Here is a 15692-nt window from a genome sequence, read left to right as displayed (position 1 = left end):
AGAGAATAACAGTAGTCGAAATACTTAAAATCCAAAAAACAGTACAGTATCTGTACAATGCTTAGGTATTATATAGATCACTCAGTGACATACTTTAACTCCGCAGCAAGTGGAGAAGCATAAAATCGACCATTTAACACCCGAATAAACATAGAGCCAAATAAAATCACATAACTTGCAGAGATTCCCGGAAAAGGGACTCTGCAAATGAATCCACTCACTTGTGATTATTGCATTCTTTATAAGGTAGTGTTCTATCCTGTGTTGTGGTAGATTTTGGCTGTTGCTTAAACCCTCCCTTTCCCCCTTCCTACATAGCAGGCGCCCTTCATGACAGGTCATCCCAGAGGCATTGTAATTTCTCAGCTTGGAAAGCAGCACTGACCAGATCAAAAGCAGTGTGCAAGCACTACTGTATTATCTGACAGGCACTCTTCCCATCAGTAAATCAGAGGTTGCCTTGAAGGCTTCTGGGCTGACATCTGATTTCCTGTTAAAAATGTGCTTGCCAGATTCTTAGGCCTATGAAGCCAAGGACTCCTGAGCGAAATAATTCCAGCAGATGGGAATGGGTGTGCTAATGACATGGGACAGAACATCTTGGCCAGGGATATTGAACAGTCCCTTAAACTGAAGAAGTTGGCCATGATTGCTAATGGGCTGAGAGGCTCACACTTTAATAAGTACCTTTTCTCATAGGCTCAAAGACCTGCTGCTGTCATTAAGACTGACCCACATTATATATCATGCATATATATTTCCAGCTGATGAACTGTTTAGGCCCCATACAGATTTGTAGTACTCATGTGGTAAAGGGGGGGGGGGGGAATCTTGCAATTGACTCAAAAAGTTACCCATGCAATTTTTAACATATTTTTAATATAGTTTAAATGCCACAGTGGGTTTTTTATGGCAAACTAGGGAATAGTTTGATTCTAACCTACATTTAAATATTGGTCTTCTCAATAAATAGCAATTAGAATATTTGGAGAATGAAATCGAGTTATCAGAGTATAAGAGCTAAAATTAGACACAGGGTGTTTTGAAAATGTCCATCGGCTGGGCAAGCTTCAAATTTTATCCACATGGTTCTGATTTGCTTGTCTTTAGCAGGTGAGCAGGTGGCAATTTTGATGCCTCATCTTTAATGGATGCAATTATCACAAGATTATACGGTCTACCATGTTAGGCATTCATGCATTTTAATATTTTGTTTACAGCCTTCCAGCACCCTTCAGACTTTCTCAGTGAAAACTAATGGAGAGTATTATAGCTCAGGTCTTGGCCCATTCAATATGAATTGCGTTGTTAGCTGGAGACATTTGGAAATGACACACTGCCAAACGGTTTAATAAATTGTGCAAGCTTTGTTGTTGCAAATAATTCAGAAAGATTGTTCTATAATGGGTGTATAATGGGGAGAAAAACCCTTAGAAGTGTTACTTACACAGCATTTTTTAAATTCTGTCAATAGCCACAGCACAATAGGACATTTGGCTTCTCTGCATGTCTTCTAAATGGTTTTCAGATGTATAGTGTCACTAGCTTTGTGGCAAATCCATGCAACATTTTAGTGGCCTACTTGCTGCAGTAGATTCTGGGTAACTCATAAATATAGGAAGTAGTAACCATTTGCAGTAGTAGTTGGAACTAATTTAGTATAACTAATTTATATAGTTTATAATTTATATAATTAGTATAATTAATTTAGTATAACTAATTTAGCCTTCTCGGTAGTGGCACCCATTCTGTGGAATGCCCTCCCACCAGATGTCAAAGAGAAAAACAACTACCAGACTTTTAGAAGACATCTGAAGGCAGCCTTGTTTAGGGAAGCTTTTAATGTTTAATAGACTATTGTCTTTTAATGCTCTGTTGGGAGCCGCCCAGAGTGGCTGGGGAGGCCCAGCCAGATGGGCGGGGTATAAATAATAAATAATTGTGTGGACAGGCGGAGTCCCCAGATCCCGAGTGGCCCTCCCATCATGTGAAATAACGACTCAAGACAACGTGCTATGGGATTAAATTGGCCACAACTTTATTAAATTTCAAATGTGGGCAGACCTTGGCTCAGGCATTGGGCATTCTCCCTCCCCAGTCCCCAGCTGGGGACCTAGGGGGGATGGGCTGGCTCTGGAGAACATATGTTCAAGCAGAGATAGCCGCCCCTATTATGCCGCCGCAGGGGAGAGCAATGATGACCTTTCGGCATACGGTCAAAACCTCCCTTCAGAAACCCCTTTAACAGGGAACCCTGGTATCGCCGCCGCAAAGAGGAAGATGGACTAAAAGATTCCGCCCAAGGCCTGATACCGCCAAAGTTGTGACGTTTTGCTACGGGAAAGGCGAAACCTGCCAATGCAGGGAAATTCCTTTCCGGCCCTTTAACAGCGACCTTAACATAGCAGCGCTCGCATACCTGTGAAGGAAAAGTTAACCTGCAAAACCTGTGAAGAAAAGCTAACCTGCAAAATAAGACATTAACTGAGGGTGGGTAGGGTGGGAGAAGCTCTGGAGCCAAGTGAGGATTCCCAGGTAAGATCCTCCCTCTATTGTGTGGGCAGGTAATCCCTCCCCTACCTGGCCTGATCTCCTTGGCAACACTTCCCCCAGGTGGGATTGGACAACTGACTGAGGTAGGCGGAGACCTCCAGGTATCCCACCTGAGGGAAGGCAAAGCCAAGCCTATGCTGATGGAGCCGCTCCAGATCCAAGGGCTGCGCGCGTCCACGCAAAGGGCGTCCCCCATTTTATGTGGGGAGCGGTCATTATTATTTTGATAAATGTTTCCCATGTCATTGCTTAGTTCTGAGAATTCTTGATGGAAGCATTATGTAAGTCATGGAATTATTTCAATGACTTACATAATGCAAAAATGTTCCCCATTTTATCTCTGCTTCCATTAAAAATTATTGATCTTTTACAAGCCAATTTCAGTCATTTGGTTTATGTTTGTCTCACTGACAATACATCAAGATATATATATATATATATATAATAAATATATAATAATATATTATTATTATATTTATTTTATATATATTATTTTTTATATATTTTTAATGCTCCCAAAAGAGATCCCTAGTATTACAGTAGCACATGTGTCCACTCTGGAGTATACATATGTATTACTTTTTACCTAAGGGACAGAATTAGAAATGTAAATGCGTGGGGAATTGTAAAAATGTTACATTATTTTATTTCTAGGAAACGCATATAGTCTAAAAGATTAAATGTTTGCACCTATTGTCATGCGTAGACATCAAAAATAAGTGTCAGTGTCTGCTGTGGAAGGCGGAGGTTGTACGTTGAGGGGAAAGTGGGCTTTTGCCTTTTTTACTCCATCTCCCACTTTCAGGCTGTTCATCTAGACATCCTGGCAGCCTTACTTTGTGAACTGATGGCATTATATAGCACTTACCACAATCCTGGCTGTTGTAAATTATGGCGGTCATTGCTACGAAACACTACTACAGGTTTTTGGTGCTCTTGGGGGCAAGATGCTGTCAGATCTACCCGATGTCGCCCATTGTTCATATCCATTGCTTCCTAATCCACAGGGGAAAATACATTAAAATATTAAATACTGTAGTTTCAGTTGGAAGACTTGAAGTGTCAAGTTGCTGTTTTCCACTCTAGGTTAGCTGAATGTGAAGTTGTTCGCTTGCACTCTGTATGCATATGATAGACATGTTGTAATTAGTTTACAGTACCCTGGAGCTTGAAGCGCAGCAGGTGGGCTTTTTGGCAAGCAATGTTAGTATAAACAAGAAGATAGGTTGGTGCCATGGTGTGGCAGGCTGCTCTAATCACAAGGTAATTCTTCATCTTCGGTCGTTAAAAAGTACCTGCTTTTTCACAGTTCTGGCTGCTTTATTTTTCTTTGATGCAATCTGTGTTTGGCAGATTGATCACAGATCAACACTAATGGATGATATCCAATGAAGTCCTACTATGAATAGACCCATTAAAATCAATGCTCCTGGTCTGAGCCACTCTATTGCTAGATATCACCCACCTGCCCATCACCTGAGATCAAATTAACGTTAGATGGCCCAAAGTATTTTCTCTCTACTTTACTGGTGCAGCTTAAACTGTGCCTTTAGAGAAAGATCATTCTCATTGCCAGCTTCAGTTCAACCCAGTGGTGCAAAGGAACATTCCCCCCCCCCCCTGTTATGGGTTGAGCCTGCAAAGGAAGATCCTTTGCCTTTTCTGGTTTGAATTCCAGCTGGCAATGCAAATGAATATTTGTGCTTATAGCAAGCCCTGCTTTGATCCCAAGCAACTTTCTGTGAGTGCTGATCAGCTGATTTTCACTTACAGGAAGCGTGCTTTGGGCAGGGATTGCCTATACTATGCAGTTCCCAATTGGGACTTGCTGTTGCAACAGCAAGCTGTGCTTGCCAAGGAGCAATCGGGAGTGTACTTGAAGGCTATGTCAGTACCAGCCGGCACCTGACATCGCATATGATGTCAAGTGTGGGAAAGGTGGCTGTTTATGAGGAAAGCAGCCTTATGGACCAAATTGGGACTTGTGCTAGGCTTAACCTGTCCATAGCTGTCAACATTCAGATTTGAAAATAAGGGATCAGCAGCCTCAAAAATAAGGGATCAGCAGCCTCACCTGTCCCGGGGGCAGTCTACGGGATATCTAACAATCCGGGATAGCAGCAGGAAACGGCGCTGGAATAAGGGAATTTCCTGCAAAAAATGGGAAGGTTGGCAGCTATGAATCTGTCACAGGGGCTGCCTCATGATTCCTCAACTTGTGGATTTTACAATCTGAGACATGTGGAGTGCAGGCTCTCTAGGACCCATGGTGCTCCCAGCAATAGCACCAGGAATGTGTCAGGGCACGGAGAATTGGTGATTTTGAGACCATCCATTTTTCACAGATCAATTCTGAGCTGTATGTAGGTGGCATCTGTCATTACTAGAACAGTTACCTTAATGTTATCATTTAAGGCTGCGATTTAACAAAATGTGTGACAAAGGCTCTTCAGACATATTTAATATACTTTTAAATGCTTTCAAACATCTGTGTTACTACTGATTTAATTTTAGGAAAAATATTTTCACAGAGAGTTGGTTATTTTGCCCTTGCACCATCTTGTGAACCCTGCATGTTCCTGTGACATGATGCATGCACCAACACTGTATACTGTATATAGGATGCAGAATGAAGCATGTTGATGTTAAGAATATAATTAGCCCAACCAAAAATTATATATAAATATATATATTTAGCTTGGTGTGTTCATTATAACTGACAGGATGTAAGAACATACGCAAAGTGCTATTTAACAGGACATCAAAGTGGTATGAGAGTAACCAAATATTTAATGGTATCATATATACATGTGGGAAACCACTCGTCTGAAGTATCTGCCCATGCAATGAAAAAACATTACAGTGCTTCCTTACCAATGTGGAAAAACACAGGTATGGTAAAATAATCCTCTCCAATCTAGCAGGAAGGGAATGAAGGATGGTGCCATAGCCAGGTGGTACATAGAGAGTGGATATTTCTAGCAAATCCCTACCAGCAGATTCCTCTAGGTAGCCCAATAAATAAAGAAATAAGAAAAGGAACGTTCTGAACTTTTCCCAGTAGCATCCCTTTCTTTTTCCTCTTGGGAAGTGAGAAACTCAGTTAGGGTCCTGGATTCTGCCTCCCACTATTTCTCCTTGTGCCCCACAAGGTGCTTTATAGGCCAAAGGACTCTTTGAAGTGTTGCAAAATAGGACATAGCACACTGCAACAGGACAGGGTAATCAAAGGAATGTTGTTGGTTTGCATAGCATAAGTAGAAATGTGTTTTAACTTAGGGAAGCCATTTCTGGGTTTTTTATTTCCCTTCATAATTTGGAATGACCAAGATTCTAGGATAGATAAGACCTGCAGTTCTGAGCTCAAACTTGCTGAATAGTAGGAGAATTTACTTCCATCCTTTCCCTGCTTTCTAGTTATGCATGTGCTTGTAGAACAAGAGTGGGGAATGCATGGCACTCTAGATGATCAACTCCAATGCCCATCAGCCCCAGCCAAGATAACCAATAGTCTGACATGATGGGAATTGTACTCCAGTAACATTTGGAGGTGTGGAGGTTAACCATCCCTCTTGCAAAGTATTGTAGATGCTAAAGAGTCTGTCAGTTCCACTTTATTTATTTGTTTTGGCTCTATTACAACAATTTTTGTCTGGTTGAGCTGATCAAACCTGAATCACTTGTGTGAGCCAATTGGTTTCAGAGTTAATGTGAAATGAGATTTTGTTTTTATTGGGTCTGGAAATTAAGTTCACCTGCAAGTTACCTCACAGAAAGATCTATGTGAAGAGAAACAAATATACTTTGGGATCTGAGGCATAGTCAAATCCAGTATATTATATACAGTGGTACCTTGGTTCTCAAAGTTAATCTGTTCCGGGAGTCTGTTCAACTTCCGAAACTGTTTGAAAACCAAGGCGCAGCTTCTGGTTGGCTGCAGGAGCTTCCTGCTCTCAATCAGAAGCCATATTGGACGTTCGGCTGCCGAAAAACATTCACAAACCAGAACACTTACTTCTGGGTTTGCGGTGTTCAGGAGCCAATTTGTTTGACAACTAAGCCATTTGAGAACCAAGGTACCACTGTATTATAGCTTGTATTACCCCTCATATGGCCCAGTCTTGTTATAATTGGCAACGACATTGCAAAAACCCTGAAGGTGAAAGAAACACAACAAACTCTTGGTGAAAGCATATGATGAGCTTTCGGCTTTTCTTTTTTGGGATTCTCTGGTCTCTTTTCACATGCTTGCTATCTAGAGCAACAGTGAAACTTCTACCATCTGTAAAACAAATTGTAACTTTTAAAAGATTTATAGATGGTATGTTTCTTTTTCTGGAGTGTTTCAGAGTGCTCCATCTCCTTCTGCAGCCTTCAGATACACTTATTCTACTGCAGTCATCTTCTTTCTACAGTAAATTTCAAGCTAAGTACCCTAGGAGTTTCTGAGTGTTTGTTAAGTAGTGATTTATCAGATTCTTCCCATCTAGCTTTCCTTGACCATAAAGTGAGCATTCAGTTCCCTAATAATTTTTTCCCTTTGCTTTGCTACTTTCCCCTCTAGCTTTTTTCTTTTAAGAAAGAAGAAAATACTGATAGGAAACAAATGGGTATGTATCCAAAAGCAATTTTATCCTTTCTGGGAAGTACAGGACTATCTTCAACATTTTCTATAGCTTGAACAGATGGGATTGGATCACAGTAAATGTTAGGGTTGTCAGCTTAATTCCTCCTTGTCCTATGGTTCCAGCACCACAGGGGCTCTTTATAGAGTTAGCCTTGGTTTTTGCTTTGTTTTTCCAATTTGTGTGCCTCATTTTTTGGGAGGAGAAGCTAGCAAACATTACCTGATTTTATTTCCTTTTAATTTGTCTATTTTTCCATGGCAGTAATTTTATGTCTGAACTAGTAATGATTCAATGCAGTTCACATTTAAATTTGAACCTGTCTAATTCATACTTGCTGAAATAGTCCATGAACTGAATCACCACCAGCCTTCAAAATCCCAATTTCTCTGAATTTTGCAGTGTAGTTCTTCAGCCAAGTAATGTGTAAAAAAATGCATATAGCATGATGGAGTGGGCATAAAAATGCATAAGCTGGTGAAAATAATATTAAATGGCATCATATCAGGGCAAATGGCTTTGCCAGAATATGTATATTAGGCAAAATTGCAGATATTGTGTATATTCAGACAAATTTGCTGGTGAATTTTCATGAGGACTTTTAAAAACAAAAAAACAAAAAAACTCAAACTGATGTGGAGAACTAAATTTAAGATTGTAAAAATGAGAAACTGAAATTGACAGATTCACCCCTCCCTAGTCAGAAGCAATGTACTTTAAGCAATGTGCTATTGTTTTAAGAAGTATAAAATAATTCTACACAGTCTCCCAAAGATACAAATATTCTGTTTTCTAGTGTCAGATAAATCTTCTAGTTCAGCTCCCTGTTCACGTTTAATCTTTGTGTTTCAGATGCAATTATGTCTCTTCCTTTGTAGATTTTAAAAACATTTCAGACATCACCCATGATGTTAGGAAAGCAGAGTACTAATAGACAGGGCAATAGATAGGCATGAAATGGAGAAAAAAGTCTCTACAGAAGGTTTATTTAAAAAAATAAATACAATATAGATGATTTTGTTGATATGGTTCTGAAAGTCAGAATCAGAAATATGCTAAAGGTTCAGTCAAGGTGAAAGTGGAGTTCTTTGTTTTGCTATATATATAATTTTACACACACACACACGTATAATGTATTACCCACCCTCCACCCAAGGTGGGTTACAGTGATTGAGTCAAATACAAAATTGCAGTACAGGCGGCAACCATTTTGTGCCAGGGTTCCCTTCCTGGCTCCTGTGTGCATTGGCAGGGCACACATAAGCCTGCCCCACCCCTTTCCACCCCCATTCTGTCCTCTTCCTGGTACAAAAGGGCCTGTGCGTTTTGTGGTACCAGAATCCACAATAAATAGTAGTAGCATAAAAGCAGCAGCACATCATTACAGCATCACATAACAATACACTCCCCCATCTCCTAAAGCCTGGGGAATAAGTTACATCATTGCCTGCCAACAGAAGCTGAACAATTTTGGAGGGTTGGGCATTGCGTAGCGTGAAGGCTACCACAGAGGAGGCCATCTCACATGCCCTAACTTAGCCATCTCATAAGATGTGACCCAGCAGACATAAAGTCACAATAGCAAATAGGATGTCATTCCAAACCGGGGGGGGGGGGGGGCTGATAACTTCCTGGTTATTCAATGAAATAATCCTGAGACTCCTTCAGCATAGTACTGGAAAAGAAAAGCCAGCTTTCTACCATCCTTCACCACACATCTGATGGTAGGTTAATGAATAAAAAACAAAACCCTTTCTTTCTATTATGAGGCATATGCTAAGTTGTGAATGATCTACTAGATACACAGATGAGATTGATCAGAAGCTTTTTTTATAATACAATTCTTATAGTATACAGCCATATTTGTATACAGCCACATAGTATACAGCCATACTTTGTCAGTACGTCTTGTAAGTATATAATTTAATTAAGCCCCTTTTTTTAGAGTATAGTCTACTTCTCAAAGCTTGAGGAACATGCTTTTTATCCAAGAATAATTATTCGGTGCAAAACTGGCTTTTAATAGTTCTGGATTGTTAGCAGCAACTAGGAAAATTATATAGGCAGCAAAGGTTTATATGGAAATCTAAGCACTCCTTTTTTGTCCTCTTTTTTTTCATGGCAAACAATCTACCCATAGAGATCAGGAGGGATGCACACTTAAACATTCAGCTTGCCATCTTGGTTCTGGGTCCAATCATTTCTGACTTTGCATTTAGTATTTTTCACAGGCAAGCTTAGGTGAGATGGGTAGGGTCTCTTGTGACATATTAATATAAGCATGTGATACCTAATGGAATAGTGAAGCCTATTAGGCTGTCATCCTGTTGTGTTATGTGTGAAGGCATATACAAATTTTTAAAAGTAAAGTAGCTTTTAGCAATGTATAATTCTGCTACCCTTCTCTGAAGGCAATTTTTTAACTCCCACATTTGGTTATGAGTTTTGGGTTAATTCTTGAATAAAATAAATCCTCTAAACATGATCAAACCTGGATGCTGAAACAAGTGCCTTTCTTAGGAAATAGTTTCTTTACAATCAAAAGAGTTGATATTTTTTCCACTACGGGTCATGACCCCTTTCTTCAGTTGTGGGTGCATCACATTTCCCCATCATTTATATGTTGCTGGAGAACTAAATTTACCCCTCCACACACCTCAAACGTGTATTCCAGGTGTGAATTCTGTGTGGAATGTGTCAAGACGGTTTGCGAGTACACTTGTTAGTGTCAGAAAAATGATGTAACGTATCATACTTATAACACATTTATTCTCAAGGCATTTGAGAAACTTATTAAGTCAACTATTATGGGCATAAGGAGACATACTTACATATTTATGTGATTTCCCCCCCCCCTCTCCCAATGGAGCACAAGGATCAATCTTTGGAAGAGAAGGAACAAAAGAATTTGAAGATTCTCCCCACCCCAAAAATGTGTTAAGCATTTAGAATTAGGAAAAGAACAGGAGGAAAAGGTACTGTTACTGAATTGTGAAGGGCTGAAAAGTGTTTCTGGTGCTTAAAAAAAATGGAAGTGAAGTAAGATTAGAATGGACGATGTTGAAACTTAAAGGAAAGAGGCCCTAACTTAATTCTCCCAGGTGCTGTGTGGGAACATTTGAGATTCTTCACCAGCATCTCCAAGGGACTGCTGAGCATATGGCTCTCCACATGGGGTCCTTCACATTAAGTTTGAGGTGCTAATTTTTTAGATTATATAACTTTAAACATTAAAATTCATTCTGCTTTCTTGTGTAACTACACCTCCTTATATGTGCTATATTTAATTAAAAATTAAAAATAAATTGGTGCCCGCTCAACCTGGTGGGGCTGCTAGAATGTCATGGTGTGGCTAATGAGGTCACAGGGCATGGCCAGGTTCTGGTTTTCTGCCATACTTCTCCCCTTGGAAACATACTGGGGACACTTAAGCACTGCAGTTTTGCAAATAGTAACTTCCTCAGCTGAAAACATTATTTGGTTCCAAAGGGGACCTTGCTGTCACAGTTGCTTCTCTGATTTGCGAATAGACATGTTGCCTCCATCTGTTCTGTTTTCCCCCTCTGTCCTTCTTCTTTGCAAAGAAACAGTGGACATTTAAACATTGCAGTTTTATTAATACTTAGCACTTAACAGAGATTTAGTCTTATGCTCGCTCTCATGAGTATACATGCAGTTATGCCATAATTCCTCAGTAGTGAATAGAAACTTATATCTGTGCTCATTTGGTAATGCTCCCTCAATCCTGTTTTAAACACACACACACACACACACGAGAGAGAGAGAGAGAGAGAGGGAGAATTTCTGGAAACTCACAATTTGTAGGCAGTAGAAAAGATGTTAGACATTTTATCTGAATAAAATATATGAACCACCAGTGCTTGGAATGTTCATTTTAGAAAAGGAACAAAATAGTTCACTTCCAATTCATGCAATGCACTTTTCCATTCATAATAATTGCTGCCTGCCACTCAGCTGTTAAAGGTTGCACTCCCCCAATGCCAACCCTAAACCATGCCAAGAACTCAAGTTAAAAATAAAAAAGAACAGAAAACATATATCTTAAATGAACACCTGCAGTTGTATTAATGTAATGGTTAAGACTCTTGTACTAGGACCTGGAAGATCAGGCTTCAATTCTATGCCCACTTAATTGAATACAATTGGACTTACTTCTAAGTAAGGTATAAATCATCATCATTATCGTTATCATTATCATTAAAATGAATGGGATTATGTTAGTGACTGAAGCTAACCTATGCCTCTTCAGTATAGTTTACCACTACAGTATATCACTCCAGTAAATATTAGGTTCAGGACTATTACATTTTATTTAAGTTAAAATGTTAGAAAAATTATTCTCCCCCCCCCCACACACCATAGGATCAGTTCTAAATACTATAGCAGCAAGTTCCACAAGCTTCTCCAGTACTCTGTTGATGCGGGCACTCAGACATTCACAAAAAGTATCTTAAAGTTTTATAAAAGCAAGGATTTATTTAGCTCAGAATTCCTCTCCCTTTTGGCCATCCAGTCAATACACCATTCCACCTCCCCGCTCAAAGTGAGATTGCAGCTGGAAGTGTGGGAGCAACTGTGCCCTGCTAATGCAGTAGTCTGGGGCTGAGAAACAAGATGAACATCTAGTGTTCTTCAAAGTACTGATAACACTTTTTGTTCTATTTGAAGCAATTATGATAAGTTATTGCTCTTATTTCTGATGGGAGTTAGTGCTCGTATCATATTTTCAAATACATTAAACATAAATAAATAAACGAGGCCCAGTCCAGCTCATGGAAAAACTTTTTTTGTAGACACTTCTATCCCTCAGCCATAGAAAGGCTCAGTTCAGCCCATGAAGAAACAAGATTCTCTCCTTCCCCCTTTATGATGTCAGCCAAATCTCCTCTCCTCTCCTCTCCCTGCCCCCCTAGCATTAAAAAGGGTCCAGTACCACCCCTTAATTAAAACCGAACATGCTTTTGGAGTCATTTGCCACCATTCCTTTCACTGAAATGTTTATATATCTCTATGTCTATATCTGGCAGTGATGAAAGTGGAAGCTGAACAGTGAACTCATTGGATAGCCATGCCGGGATGGGGAGATTGTGCTTCCTGTTGCTTTTTCCTGGTGCTTGCAAAAGGAGGGCAAAGTAGCTCCACCTATGAGAAGAGCCATTAGCAGCTTGCAAATGGATGCATCTATTCGGCTCAGGTTGATCTGATTGCTTGGAGAGGCTCTTCAGAGTCCTGCTCTAGTGCTGTGAAACTTTCAGTGCATTTCTGAGGGAATCCTGACCAGCTAGAGTTTATTCAAAGGGAAATGAAATAAAAAAAATAGAGGTTCAGAGGGGTCCTCCACCCTCTGTAAGCCACCCATACTGGAATTGATTATTTCAAAAACTTGATTTTTTTACCCATGGAGACAGGGTTGAAACCTTAGGGATGATTATCATCACCAGAGTTGCTTGGCCAGCACAAGAGATGACCAGGAACAGGTCTCTAAATATGAAGGAATGTATTGCAAATGAATGAAAGGAGCATAGAAAGAGCCATTCTATAGCTTTATGGGGATTGGGTTTTAGTGGGGGTGGGGTGTTCCCACCTGCACTAAGTAATGGTTTTCCACTGTTTCTTACCATTAAGGTGTAGTTAATTGACCAAATTACAGTACAAAGCAAGGAAAACTGGTGCAGTTATATTTACTCTTCTCATAAGTTTTCTGTAGAATAGAAGTATTGAGAGGAGGAGGAATGTGTCCCTTGAGACGGAAGTACCTAAAACATACAATGCCTGTTTCGTTTTAAAAGAAACTGAATTTAAAACTTCTTCTCTTTGAAGTTACATTTTTTTGTCTTGTAACATCTTCTCTGTGAAGTTTACATATATTAGGTTGCATCTAATGTCAAAATGTTTTTTGCCTGCAAGAGAATGCATAAGCAGCAAATTGATGTGCAGCAAATTGTACAATCTGTTGCGCAAGAAGTTTCTGCTAGCACAGCTGTGGAGTCCAATTCCACCATTGCCTAAGATTAAAACCCACCTGTCTGCTACCATAAGAGCCCTTGCCCTACAGGACAGAAAACTTTGGATACAGCCTTTTAAAAATTGAGATGGCAAAGCTGTGTGTGGAATGCATTTGCTTAAATTTAAACAAGTGAATAATTTACTGCATCAAACACGAAATGGGTTGGGGGAAAAGACTCCTGCTACAACAGTAGACAACTAAAGAAGTAAAACCAGTCTAGATTTCTTGGAAAGCTGCAGAAGAAATAAGGTCAGAATATTTAATTATAACCCAATCAACCTTTCGTGAGCAGCGTGTCAGTTTTAGTTTTGAGAACCAAATGAAACATTTCTTTGTTTCTCAAGCACAGGCTTTTAAGACAGGAGGTGTTCTATCATTGTATTAAGAGGATAAAAATGGATTGTTTGATCTTCTGAATTTTAATGTGTAGGAAAGATTATTGGGAAGAAAATTGCATTCTCTGAAGTGGCAGAAATATTATTCAGATAACATTAATTACATGATAGTTCCCCCCCTTTAATAATGGGTGTATATTCCAGTTTGGGTTTGTAACAAACAGAGTGGCTTTAAAGACTTGAGAAATTTATTTTTCTTTTTAAAAAATCATTACCATGAGTATAGCACTTAAACTTGCATGAGTTCTTTAATTATTGTGGTGGTTATGGTCCATTGTGCATTATGTTGTGTGTGTTTGCTTTTTCTAATGTGCTGTGGGTATTAAACATAAGATCCTCACATACTGCAAAAAATTTAAAAGACATGATTTGAAAGGAAGTTTATCTCCTATCATTAAGCTGTGTGCCTGAAGTGCATATTTTGTGTGAGTGTTTTGTCCTCAAACGCACAAATAATAATATGGCACCACAGTAATAATTTATCAAAACATGGCAAAAAAAGGAAAGAACAGAGGAGTCTATATCAAACACCTTGATCTCAAACATATTTAGCTTGGAAATCCCATTTTATTTCAGTGAAACTTGCTTCCAAGTGTCTTATGTCTACATCAAGGCAACAACAAAGAAAAATGAGTTGACATTTCTGCATTCTTTAGCCACAATTTGACAAACAAGTTTTCAGACCGGAAGCCATCAGTGATGTATATGTCACACATTATGTGGTCAGTACCATTTCCCAGAATCTGTGATCTGCCTATTTGTAACTTCCAGACAGCCTTCTCCAATTGAGTGAACTGTGATTCTACTGGCATTATCAATTCAGGGATTGATGACGATTTAAGGGTGTGTGGTAGTGGGGGCATTGTAGACAGTGAGGTTGGAGGGAAATGAAATGCAGAAAAGCACAGAAAGTGATAATTGTATAATTGGAAAGTCACAAAACAGTTATTGATATTCCAGGCATGCAGGCATCGGTAAGCCAATGAACACACGCCGTGTCCTAAGCAATCAAACAAACAAACAAAAACCCACCATTGACTTAGTTCAGTCCACAAGTGATAGCACTGAACCTCTTCATGTATTAGAATTCAGGGGTTTCATGTTGCAGTCTCACTTGAAGTTTCTTTGCTCTAGGATGTCAACTCCAAAGTCAATTCAAATGCTCCCACAGTGGCATTTTGCCATTTCTGATATTGGTCCATTTATTATTTTGCATATTGATTGCTAATGGGACTTCTAGCCACCAGACTCCGTCTCTTTGTATTCACCCACCATTACTTCAGCTTTGAGGGGAACATCATCAGGTCAAGAGACACAGCAATAGGCACTCACACAATTCAACAGTAGGCCAACATCTTCATGGTTCACTGTTAACCGTGTGGCTTATCCCCAGACCATGTTACCCAGTTCAGCCACGTTCATCTGATAATGGGGTTTGTATTCCACACAAGCTTGACACCATTATAAATGTGTTAGTTTTCGCTGTGCCCGCAAGACTGTTATTTTATTTTATTAAGTGAAATCCTGCTCATTTAGAGGTTTAATTTAATAACAATTCCTCTAGGCTTCAAGGTGCTATTTTACTAGTCTTGTGAAACCATATTAACACATTTATTTAACAGTTTACCTTCCATTATCATTATCGGAAAGCCTTTGTACAAAGTTTTTAGTAGTGTTACACTGTAATAACTTGCTAATTATTATATTGCAATGCCTCCCTTTTTATGTGTGTATCAACATGCCTAAGAACTACACGATGTGCTATTTATTGGGGGTCTAAGTGATACTGAGTCCTTTACTGTGATTTGATTTGATTTGATTTGTTTTGTTTTGTTTTTGCAAGACTTACTGGCGCCATATAATGTTACTGTGCAAATTAATTAATGAAGGAAAGGGTACTTCATCACTGGTATTTTTTCTTCTCCTTGTAATGCTTCCTGTATTTATATACTGCAATTGCACTGTGACAACTTTCTTTCTCTATTTTCTATTTAACTTTTCTTATTTTTTCTGTTTCTTTTGCAGCAAATTTGCTGGATAGAGTTTCTGCTTGCTGCTTGTTAAATATGTTCTTTTTTCTGTCAATTACCA

At 39.2% G+C, this 15692-nt stretch overlaps 1 protein-coding gene across 2 annotated transcripts in view; it reads left to right on the top strand.

Annotated features, from left to right (window-relative positions):
• GRIK2 (glutamate ionotropic receptor kainate type subunit 2) overlaps window positions 1-15692 on the top strand; it is a 433821-nt gene that overhangs the window by 307751 nt on the left and 110378 nt on the right. The window lies entirely within an intron of this gene.

This window comes from Podarcis muralis, chromosome 3, assembly GCF_964188315.1.
Source record: "Podarcis muralis chromosome 3, rPodMur119.hap1.1, whole genome shotgun sequence".
Classification (NCBI taxonomy): Eukaryota; Metazoa; Chordata; class Lepidosauria; order Squamata; family Lacertidae; genus Podarcis; species Podarcis muralis.
This window is presented reverse-complemented; position numbering and strand designations above follow the sequence as displayed.